We start from the raw sequence: 12,669 nt of genomic DNA, 5'->3' as shown, positions 1-12,669 counted from the left end.
TTAAAACTTACTGTTTATACTGATCCAAAATCTTCAACCCCCTCCCTCCTACATTTTTTTAATAAAATTTCATAATTACTTGATGGTTTTAAATACTGATTCATAGTTCTAAACACTGTAAAAATATTAGCCCGATCCAACAACTTGCAATTTTGACATTGGTACACTTGAAAAAATTTGCCCCTAGTATATTACATACACATTTTGAGATTCAAAATTGTTTAAAAACAAATTTGTAATTGCAAAACTTGATTTTTAAACCTTCCTTTTTTACTAAAAATTAACAAAAAAAATATTAGAATGCGAAAATTCACTCTTAAGAACGTTTGGTGCACATCTCAGGCGTGTTTACGCGAGATCGAAATCTGTGCACCTCGAGACAAAAAATTCGATATTTTGGTTAGTTTTAAAGTTTCCAGGGATTTCTTTTATGCAAAAAATTCTGGAGAAGATAACGAATCCAAATATTATAGTTACAAAAAAATCGAAGGGGTGCTTATGCCCGAAAAAATGAAATCAAAATTTTTTTTGACTTTTTTTCCGGGCAAATTTTGGATTTTTTTTCTTTAATATTGCACTTTAAATTGTTAGATAATCGACTATTACTACCTACAATATAAACAAAATCTAACTAAATGGAGAAAAGTTATTTGTTTTTCAAAAAAAATGTGCTTTAATGTTTCATGCCCGGTAAAATCCACAATTTTGAAAAATTTGAATAATCTTTTTTTCCTAAAATCTTCTGTCATAAAACACTACCTTCATACAAAGTTTCACAAAAATTGAAAGACCCATTACCAACTTTGATTTTTTTGAGAAAATTTGACCCTGTAGTAATGAAAAGGGCCTAATTCTCATTGGAAGACAATTATTTTTTATTGTAAGTAAATATTTTAATGAAAGAAACGTTTTATTTAAAAATATTTTTTATGAAACTTTAATTCAATGGAAATATCCTATGGCCGGTTTACCCCACTGAAAACGATCCGGTTTGCCCCACAGGCCCATTTTGAGAATAAATGTTTGTCAAAAAGAAACGCTTTGCAAATTCATTAAAGTTTTTGGTGGTAAATATTCCTGAGGTGTGTACCTTTAAAACCTAAGACCTAATGTTTGGAAATATTGTCGCACAAACGCAAGCTAAAACTGTCAGATTGAAAAAATAAGGTATACTAAACATGGTTGTTTTAAATTTGTAAACAACACTTTTTCCAATTTTACCATTTCGAAAATATTGAGACCGGTCCGGTTTGCTCCACTCTCCCCTACTTACTAGAAAGAATTGGTCTTTTTTAACAAAAGTGAGATAGAATATTTTATATTCTTAATATTAATTTTAGTTCCTATATTAAAAAATTTGGTAGTCTTACAGTTTTAACTTTGTTAATAGTTTTTACAAATTGATATATTAATCCTGGCGCAAGGACATTATTCTTGGCATAGATTCGCCAATAAATGAAGAAAAAGACAGCGAATATACTTTGTCTTTTTTTCATTAGTAAATATAGGAATAAATTTAAGTTATATAACATATAAAGTTAAATAAATTTAATAAATTAACAGAAGCTGTCGATATATTAAATATATTTAGTAAACAGATCCGAACTTTTGTGAATTGTACTTAAGGCCGTGTCAAAGTGGATTGGATTTTTGCATTGAGCTTCAATGGGAAAATCGCATCGACTTTGACATCCCCTTAACCTATTGTAGAATGTATTGAAGACTAAAACGAAGATGTGCTCTTAATTATAAAGAACTAGTTTCACTAAAATAGCGCTACTCATTCTTTTTGAATATTAAAATTTCTAGAAATTTTACACAATATCTTTTGCGGCGATTAATTAATTAAAATTTTTTAAAATAGTATTTATTCGTTTCGAACAGACGAATAAATTGAGTTATTATATAATAATGTGCCTTTAGAAGTATTTAATAATAATAACTATCACCTTATAGTTGACCATGAACATCTTTTGTGGGTGACAATAACTGTTCTTTTAGATTAAACAATTTAACTTTTTTATTAAAACATTATAAGCCTTGTAGCTAATAGTGGAAGTATTTGGGACTGTAAACAAATGAAAAATAATTTAGACCGTGATGTGCCTCAATTAGGATAAAAATTTATCTTTAAACTTGGGTAATATTTTTTTTTATTTTCAACCATTCAGCAGTTAATTTGATGTAACTTTTTTAACGGAGATTTTTGAACAACTGCACAACGGAGTTTCACTATCAAAACTATGCAACAAAACTATACAAAAAAGTCACATATTTCTATCTCGTGATATAATCAATGGATTTTAATGAACCTTGAATTTGTGAACCTTAAATAATACAAATTTATTTAAAAACATAAAACAAATATGTTGTTAAAAATTGCTAATTGTTATTGCAAAATTAATTGTTTGATTTCAAAATAATACAATGTTATCAACGTTTTAGAAAGATCGTTCGAATTATTTTGGAAAGAGAATCTTATAAAGATTTAATATCCGTTTCTAAATTTTGTGGCACGCAATTAGGAAAAAAAAGTTGTATATCACTTGACTCAAAACCCTCTACAATCTAAAGTTTTTAACTGATTTCAATAATTTTTTTGTAAAATAATCTGTATAAAATTTAGAAGAGACCTATTGAACCGGATTTTTAAAAAAATTGTTTAAATAATTAAAACATTTTAAAAAATTCAATTACTTTTTTTAAAGAAACACTCTATTATGTTTTAAATAATTCAAATTTTCTGTCGGAAGTTTAGAAAATAAAAAATCAATTGGTAGTATAAACAAAATTGTTGCAAACAAATATACAAAACAATTGTTAATTCAAACTACTCATTAAGGGTATTTTTACGAAATATATTATATTAGCGGGTATTTGGTTAGCTGATCACAAATTCGATGTTGGATTTTAATTTTTAAAACTTCCGACGAAAAATGTAAGTGATTTCAAATGCAACTACTTTTTCCTAATTGCGTACCACAAAATTTGGAAACGGGTATTGAATCTTTATAAAATTCTCTTTCTAGTAGAATTTGAATGAACTTTCTAAAACGTTGAGAACATTGTTTATTTTTTAATTAAACAATTAATTTTTCAATAACAATTAGTAATTTTGAACAATATTTTTTTTTGTTTTGAAATAAATCTGTAATGTTTAAGATTTACAAAAATTCAAGGTCATTAAAATTCATTGATTCTATCCCTACCCAATTCAAAAACATTTACAAAAAATCAGACAAGTGTGAGTCCCACTCGCACAGGAACCGAGGGTCCCGTACATAAATAAACGTAAACAAAACTTTACTAGATCCATAATTAAAAATTATTTTTAATATTTCTTGTAAGATGGTAATCAAGTGTCATCTTCAGGGTTGCCACGCAACCTGGAAACCTAGAAAACCTGGAAATGTCAGGGAATTTTGATTGGAATCCTGGAAAATTATTTTTTTCTAAAGTTATTGTGCTTATTCTTGAAATCTAATTTTTCTTTAATTCAAATTTCTTAATTCAATTTCAAAAGAGTTACCTTCACAATTTTTCTTCGCAATAATTCAATTATTTTCATAAATAATCAAATGTTTTTTACAGAGATTCAATTATTTTCATAAATAATAAAAAACTTCATAGATTTACAATTATTTTCATAAATAATATAACTCAACGCAGAATATAAATATTTTTTAATACAATTTTAATGGAATTTCTCGAAAAATGTAATTATTCGTCAAAATTTTATTAAAATTCATCAAAGAAATTCAATTATTTTAAAAAGCCTTCCTATAATTTATTTATTAGAATTTAAGTATTATTGTCAATACATTTAAAATTTTACAAAAGAATTCAATAATTAGGTATTTAAAAAGAAATATTATTAAAAAATTTGAAGAATTCAATTATTTTCAGAAGTAATAAAATTCTTCGCAAAAATTTAATTATGGTCGCAAAAGTTTAAAAAAATTATCGTCAAAATTTTAATTATCTTTATGAATATTAAAATTTTTCTCCAAAATTCAATTATTTTCAAAAATTTTAAAGATATTCTTTTTAACGAGTTCATTTTTTTTCAAAAATTCTCCCCCATTCAATGATTTTCAATATCTACTATTTTAAAAAAAAATTTCCAAAAGAAATGAATTATTTTAAAAACTTTTTTGATAGAATTCTAAGCAAACCTTTTTATTATTTTGATAAATAACAAATATTTCACAGCAATTCAATTATTTACAAATTTTTTAGTAAATTTCTATGCAATAATTCCATTATTTTCAAAAATATTAAATTTATTTTCACAGAAATTCAATTATTTTAATAAATATTAAAGAACTTTTTCAAAAATTATTAAAAATAATAAATTTATGGAAGATTTTTAGTTAAAAACACGAGAAAAAATTCAATTTTGTAAAAGTTATAAATTATTGCAAGAATTCAATTATTTTCAAGAGTGATAATATTCTTCGCAAAAATTAAATATTGTTCAAAAGTAATAAAATTCTTCTTAGGGATTCAATTATTTTCACAAATAATAAAACTGATTGCTGAATTTCAATTATTTTTAATACAATTTTAATCGAATTACTCGAAAAATGTAATTATTCTTAAACATTTTATTAAAATTCGTTGATAGAATTGAATTATTTAAAAATATGTTGATAACGATTCTTTATGGGAATTGAATGTTAGGAAACATTCAATTATTCAATATATTACGTATTTATCTATTTAAATAATTGAATTGTCGTAGAATTTTCTAATTATAATTGATCAAATATGAATTTCAGTTAAAATTGTAGATAATTGAATTTTGATCTTTAAATGTCTGAATTTTTCATACTTTCAACTAAAAGTTGTTTAGATAATAATAATTAATAATAATTAATTTAAAGAAGAATTTTAGTTAAAAATTTTAGAAAACAATAATTGAGGGCGTGGATCGGATAACTGCCCGTAACGCATGGCAGAAAGGTTAAAAATGTTAACAAAAAACTAACACATTTAATTATAATATTGAAACAAAAACTAATAATACTAGTAAATTTTTAAAAACAAATTGACTGCAGAATTAAATATTTTATTTACCATAAGTAAGTACCCTGAATAAAAAGTGGGACTGATTTCGGAATAATCCGAAATTTGTCCGCAGCAGTACGGTTTATTGTGGAGTTTTTTCACCATGAATTAAGTTTAAAATCAATACCATTTTTTATAACTATTGAATCCGTTATTAGTCCGGTTTAGTCTGCAGTTAGTCAGATCATATGCAACTAGTAAATGCAGAAGTAATCCGGTTGGTTTAACCAGTGAATCCGCAGCTAATCCGAAACAGTTTGCTTATGGACAGGTTTTTGTAGCTTATAATTTGTCAGGATCAATTCAAATTTCAAACTCAATGCGGTTTGTGTATAACCAGTGAATCCGGAATTAGTCGGATCTAGTTCTAAGCTATTCCGATAATACGTAGCTTGCAAATGTGAAATTATTAAATCCGGAATTAATCTGGTTTTGATCAGGTTTTTGTCATACGAAATTATAATTATAGTTTGAATTTATCTGCATTTAATACAAATTGTTTTTAATATTCAAATTCAATATTATACCAAAATCATTCCGGATTAAGTCTTTCAATTGGAATGAATATGGATTGTTTCAGACCGTCTGTGGATTGTATAGGTATATTTACAAATTTCATATTATTATAAGACTTATTTTCGGACTTAATTCATAGGCATCTAAGATTACTCCAGACTGATTTAGGATTCACAATTTTACTCGGATTGATGTTAGATTAACGCGGATCATTTTTGTACAATTATCGGACTAATCCACACTAATATACCCGGATTTAATCCGGATTAGTCCGAAATTTTTACCAGGGATATAATATGATTCGGGTGGCCATATATTACCGGATTCTTAGCATACATATTTCGGATTGTTTGGCATTTGTTTCGGAATATGATTTTACCACACTAATTCCGAATTGAAGCGGACTAATGTTGGATTCTTTGTGTACAGATTTCGAATTATCTCGTATTTGTTTCGGATTATACCTTTTAGTTGGATTAAATCCGGATTCTAAAAAAAAATTCGGATTGTTGCGGACTTATTACGGAATGAATTCGTAGACATTCAGGATTACATCGGAGTGTTTTCGGATTCAGGTTTTCGTTCGGATTGATATTAGACTAGCGCGGATCATTTTCGGACCTTTTTCCTACAATTTTCGGGCTATTGCATACTTATCTGTCCATATTTAATCCGGAATTAGTCCGAAATTTTTATCAGGGTCGATAATGAAACATTGATAGTATAAATGACTCAAAATAAAAATATCGATTCTTCTGAGGGGAATTTGTAAACATACATAATATATTGTTTTTAAACAGTAATAGATAGTTGAATGAAACGGCGTAGCATCTGATATACCCCACACTTAGTTAACCCATTATTCCCCACACTGCATATTAAAACAGAATGTAATGTTTCCAAGTTATTGTAAATAATTGAACAATCTATCCTATTGGAAATTTCTCCAGAATAAGTGCTGAAAAAGATCTTACACTTGCCAAATTAAATGCATTATCCCAAAAAGTTTTGTAAGCACTTTAATTTTGATAAATATTCATATTTTTTTGCTTAAAACTTTAAAGTTGTAGAACTTTAAAAAAAAAGTTTTTTTTGTAGTGTCTTCATAATTAATGACAGTTTCTCATCAATATGAATTATATATATATATAGAGGATAAAAAAATTAAAAGTACCTATCTTGGAACAACAGGGGTACCCCATTTTGCCCCACTCTCCCCTATTTGATATGTTCATATGAACATTTAAAATAAAATGTATCAATTTAGGGAAAATGTGTCAATATTTGAATTATTATATCAGTATTTAAGAAAATGTAGTATTATGAATTTATCATTGTACAATATTTGAAGGATAAAAATTATTATATTTATTTTAAAAATTGAGTATTGGAATATGAAAGTGTACAAAATGCCAAAAATTATTACAGTTATTTTCATCTTCTCTTATAGAAATTACTAAGAGTTGTATTTTTCTTTGGAATATTCGTTAACTTTATACGAAAAGTATGGAGGACTTCCCCGATCACTTCCGAATTTAATCGAAGTTGACTTGTATACACTGAAAAAATTCATGAGACATTTTCAACTATATCCCCTTAGTAGAGTAAAAAGTAATAAAAGGAACTACTTTTTTTCAGTCTAATTCTACTACTTAAAGTAGTTCGATAGGCTCCAATGACAGTTTAAATGTAGAGTGAAGTGGAAATCATCGTAGCGGGCGCGAGCGTGGTTAGGTGATCGGTTTACGAATTTTAGGATCGAGTGTTCAATTCCCGGCGTTTAGAGATTTTTCTCTGTTAGGTATATAGAAATTAAATATGTAAGATATATATATATATATATATATATATATATATATATAAACAAAAGTTAGTAGGTGAAAATATAAAAAATGAAACTCAATAATATTTATAATAAATAATTTTATTTTACTATTTTGAGTAGTTGTCTTTACTATTGAGTTATCTTAGTAACTTTAACTACAAATAAGCAGTTTATTTTACTGCAAAACTGTCATTGGTTTCTATGTAACTAAAAAAAGTAGTTAATGCAGTAGTATTACTACTTCATTCAACTACATATCCACTAATTAATTTATGTTCAAAAATATCTTTGGGAACTTATTGAATAAGAAAAGTAGTTAAAAAGTAGTCAAATTTACTAAGAATTTTTTTCATATCTCAGGAGATTTTGGTTATAAAGATATTTGAGGCAAATCGCTTTTCACAAGTGGTGTACAATTTTGATAGTTCATATATAAAGAAACGGAGAGGTATGCTTTCAGAGAAGTTTGTCGATGTGCGTATACAGTTGCGTAGTAGTATTAGTTATAACGAGAGTTTTTAGTATACAAATAAATATATGAGGCATTTCATTTCAAATCGTTCCACCGACAAAAAACAATCGCAAAGAGAGCAATTTTCTAATAAATTTTATTATTTAAAAATTTTATTATTTGTAACATATTATACACTAAATCGAAAGAGAATTTCATGAAATGCCTCATATTAAAAACCAGAAAGCTACATTACAAAAATTGGTAAAGTCTGTTCAGCATTTTAAAAAAAGACACTTTTCCCTAAATTAGAAAATAATATATTGTAACGATAGCGTTTAAAATCTAGTGTGAGAAATTATATTTCGTACAGACAGTATATCTATATATACTACAGCACGTTCAGCCTGCTAGTCGCGAAGAGAGTAGCCACCGCGCACATACCGCGCGTCACGGCAACGTCAAGCTCCCCACCGCGAAACTTACCTGGATAGCGACCAGACTTCTATATACTTTGCTCGCACGGACAATTTCCTCAGTTCGCCGTCGAACTGACTCGGGGCTTGCTCCGAGGAAGATCGACGACAACTCTCTCCTTCTTTTCTCTCTTTCCTTTCTACCTGGTGCAAGCAGGCGGTATCTCAGGTACAACTGGGGCTGCTAGCTTGCACTAATTCTTTCTCTCTACCTGGAGCGAGCAGGCGGTATCTCAGGTACAACTGGGGCTGCTTGTTTGCACCACTTCCTAGAGGGAGCTGTACTTGAGACTCAGGTACAACTGTGCAGTAGTAACACCCCTTGATACTCCGTCGCTCCATTCTCACACCTTTCTCGCTCTTTCTCGCCATTGTGAACCAACCTTGTGGTGAAGAGGTACAACTCGACCTCCACAGAGTTGATGCACTAGGTAGATTCTTCAACCCAAGGTACATCTTGGGGGAAGATGAAGCTTGAACAGAGATTTAATTATTTCGGTATATTTTCCTATTGGATAAGAGGGTCAGCGAGCGTACTGGCTTTTAATTGACACGATTTCTCCCTAGTTTTATTTTGTGAAATCGTCCCAACTAGAGTGCACAACCTATGTAATCGTTCAATATGAAAATCGGGAAGTAAATTCATGACTAACTTCGGGAATAATTAAATCTAGTAAAGCGTAGCTCGTTAGTAAAATATAATAACGTAACGTATGTAGAACTCGGTAAATACCTAATAAGTGAGACGTTCAATAGTGAAACGGTAAACTAATATGAGTCACTAATCTCGGTAATAAATTAGCGAACGATATTTTATTACTAGTATTTCTACGATTTATTTTGTTAATCTAAATTTATTTTGTTTATGATATTTTGTTATTCTTTTATTTGTTACTAAAATATACTTTCTTACGAAGGTTTAATTAATGCCTTATTAATGACTACACCTTACTCTAAATGATAGTATAATACGGTCCTAAACTAAAATACTGTTTTGATAAAGATTTAAAGACTAATTTGCTAAAATTAACTAAACCAAGTACCCGGACTCCATCCGGCGAGCTATTCTTTTGGCAAATTAAAATCTCGATCATTACAATATTAAAATATGACACAAGATTTAGCATTTTCTACACTTATATTTCTTTCAGTGCAGGTGCGTAACAATAATTTTCACTAATTTCGATTTGAGTTCGTTCGAAGTTCGTCCAGAATTAATGTCAAATTTCCATATGAATTCGAATACAAGCGGAATTTTTACATAAATTTTCATCGGTATTATGTATCCTTTTTTCCTCCTGGAATTCGGACGAAAACTGTTTCAAACCATCACACGAATTCCTATTAGAATTTAACACTAATTCTGGACGAATTCCGAACGGAAATTTATTTTTATTTTTTAGAATATGGTACTTAAAAATTTGTTTTCTATAAATGTGCGATATTTCGCCTGCAGTTTAAATTAACGAAAGTCAGGGAATAAATAATTTTTTTATTTGGACAACCGGAAAAATTCAGTGAACTTTAAAATAAAAAAAACGGTAGCAACCCTGGAATATTTTACTATTTACATTTTTAAGATTATATTTTTCAATTAGAAATAGAACAGGTTAAAACATAAGAAAATTTTTGTTAATATATATATTCTTTTTATGTCGATTTGAGCCTTACAATATTATTAACAATCTTTTTAATCTTAATTAATTATCTTGTGATTAATTTAATTTTACTTTATTTTAGAATGCTATCGAAACTTCGTTAACAAAAATAAAATCGACGATAAAGAAAAAAATATAATCATTAATAAATGTGGAACATTTATAGGAGACGAAATAAAGTACGTAAGAACAAAATTATTGAAATCTGAAAAGAAGGAAGAGGTTACCGACAATCAGTGTAAGTTATTGTTAAGTTTCATATAAATTCTAATTACTTAAAAAATTAATATCTTTTACAATTATTAACCTTAATTTAAAAATGATATTTAGATGCATAAATTATATGTCAAGGAAATATTTTTAGGCTACTTGTACAGGGTTATTCACCTGAAAGGGATCCTTTTTTTTGTTTGAATTATCACAAAATAGAATTATTATTTTTTTTACTTTTCTTTTCATAAATAAATTTTGAAGATGTTTAAAGATAAAAATATGAGTTAAGCAAAGGCATACGGCCCATTAGCAAAATTTAATAATATTACTAAATTACTAAATTGTATGAAAAGAATAAAATTAAATCTGAATCTTTCAAATTAAAATTAAGGATCTTCTATTTTAAATGACAAATAATTTTTATATCCTTTAAAATTTTTCTTTTATTATGCAAAAAAGTATTTCGATAAGAAAAGTCATTTTAAAAAAAATTATTAAATATTTTAAAACAAATATTGTCATTCATATTTATATAATTAATATATGTGACTGTCCACGAGAAAACGCGGCTTAGCACCTAAACTGAAATTCACAGGGCGAGCGATTGAAGCAGAAGCATACAATATAACTTCTTTAAAAAGTTATATTGTCGAAAGTAATTTACATTTACAACTTCTGATTTTTGCATTTGAAAAAATGATATAATATCTATCGATTATCATAAAAACTCAAAATTGATTTTTTAGAGCTAAGCCGCGTTTTCTCGTGGACAATCATATATACAGTAAGAAAAGCTGTCAGTCAGTCATAGGAAAGTATGGGAATCGCATAAGTCTGTCTCACTCCCACTCATGAAATTTATGACTGACGTGGTAGGTTTTCTGACTGTGTATATAGGGCATTCCAGGCCAAATCGGAAATTATTTTGCTTTTGAATCTCAAATTTTTTTTAAACATTTTTTTTCTTTTAATACTCTTTGAAATGAGCTACCTTGATTTTTTTCAAATTTTTTCATAAAGCGGTTCAGGAGATACAGATTTTTGAAAAATGATGTTTTTTATGTAAATTTATTTTTTAAATGCTTCTAACTCAATCAAAAATTGATAAAATTGGACGTTTTTATAATGAAAAGTTTTGTTTTTACGCGTAGTTTTTAATAAAAATATTTTTAAAATTTTTTAAAATAATTTACGATAAGATTTTAAAATTTTTAAAATAAAATTTCATTTTTAACAATGTATGATTCAATTAATTTTTTTCAAAATTTTTTGTAAGAAACTAGCACTGAATTAACAATTTTTAAGCCTTGTCCGATCATGGGCAAAGGATGGGATCTATTTATTTAAATTTTTTTAATTTTTATATACACAGTGAAAAAGGTAGGCCTAACTTGTCATTTGACCAAATCACAATTTTACACAGAAAGAAGGTTATGTTTGGAGAGACTTAGTCTGAAAACACATTTGCTGTAAAAAATTTGTGTGATTTTGTCAAATGGCAAGTTAGTCATTTGGTCACCACTGTGTATATAAAAATTAAAAATTTTAAATAAATAGATCCCATCGTTTGCCCACGATCGGACAAGGCTTAAAAATTGTTAATTTAGTGCTAGTTTCTTAAAAAAAATTTTGAAAAAAATTGATTGATACATACGTTGTTAAAAATGAAATTTTATTTAAAAAATTTTTAAAACTTATCGTAAATTATTTTAAAATATTTTTATTGAAAACTTCGCGTGAAAACAAAACTTTTCATTATCAAAACGTCCAATTTGATCAATTTTTGACCGAGTTATAAGCATTTAAAAAAAAAATTACGTAAAAAACGTAATTTTCAAAAATTAGTATCTCCTGAACCGCTTTATGAAAAAATTTGAAAAAAATCAAGGTAGCTCATATCAAAGAGTACTAAAAGAAAAAAATGTTTAAAAAAAATTTGTGATGCGAAAGCAAAATAATTTCCGATTTGGCCTGGAATGCCCCATATATATATTGTTATAAAGTTTACACAATATTTTGCACAAATTTAGTATAGTTTTATTAGTATTATTCGTTAGGGGAGGGTAGGCTACATTGAACCGGGTTTTTTACAAAGTCCAAGAACTAATTAAATTTTAGAAACTTTGATCAGGTTTTTGTATCAAAATAAAACTAAAGTACTCCTTTAGTTAATACACACGTTACAAACACAAATTATTATGATTAAATAATTAAATTATTTTTTTCTAACCAGTTACACTTTTCTTATTTTGAGGGATCTGTGTCTACGTTGAACCACCTCTAATAAAACACTATAACTTACTTAGAGAATAATATTCCCACTTACACATTATAAAAAATCTTATTTTCCACTCAAAAAAATAGTAAATTTATGTTAAATAGTTATTTTTTGTTAATACAGGAGATTAATATATTTCGATGTCAGGTTAGGTAACAACAGTGACAGTTTAACTTTATCAC

General features: G+C 27.3%; 1 protein-coding gene and 1 long non-coding RNA gene across 2 annotated transcripts in view; both read left to right on the top strand.

Annotated features, from left to right (window-relative positions):
- The window catches only part of LOC122506280 (ADP-ribosylation factor-like protein 3), a 128,126-nt gene that overhangs the window by 74,242 nt on the left and 41,215 nt on the right, over positions 1–12,669 (top strand). The gene's annotated exons all lie outside the window — the stretch shown is intronic.
- Positions 1–12,669, top strand: part of LOC122506281 — a 30,296-nt gene that overhangs the window by 16,927 nt on the left and 700 nt on the right. The window contains exon 3 of the long non-coding RNA XR_006301989.1: positions 10,079–10,234. This is a non-coding gene — a long non-coding RNA (uncharacterized LOC122506281). The remainder of the gene's footprint in view (positions 1–10,078; positions 10,235–12,669) is intronic.

Source organism: Leptopilina heterotoma, unplaced genomic scaffold (assembly GCF_015476425.1).
Source record: "Leptopilina heterotoma isolate Lh14 unplaced genomic scaffold, ASM1547642v1 Lhet_402, whole genome shotgun sequence".
In the NCBI taxonomy this organism is placed as follows: domain Eukaryota; kingdom Metazoa; phylum Arthropoda; class Insecta; order Hymenoptera; family Figitidae; genus Leptopilina; species Leptopilina heterotoma.
Note: the sequence above shows the minus strand (reverse complement) of the source record. Positions and strands in the feature narration are given on the sequence as shown.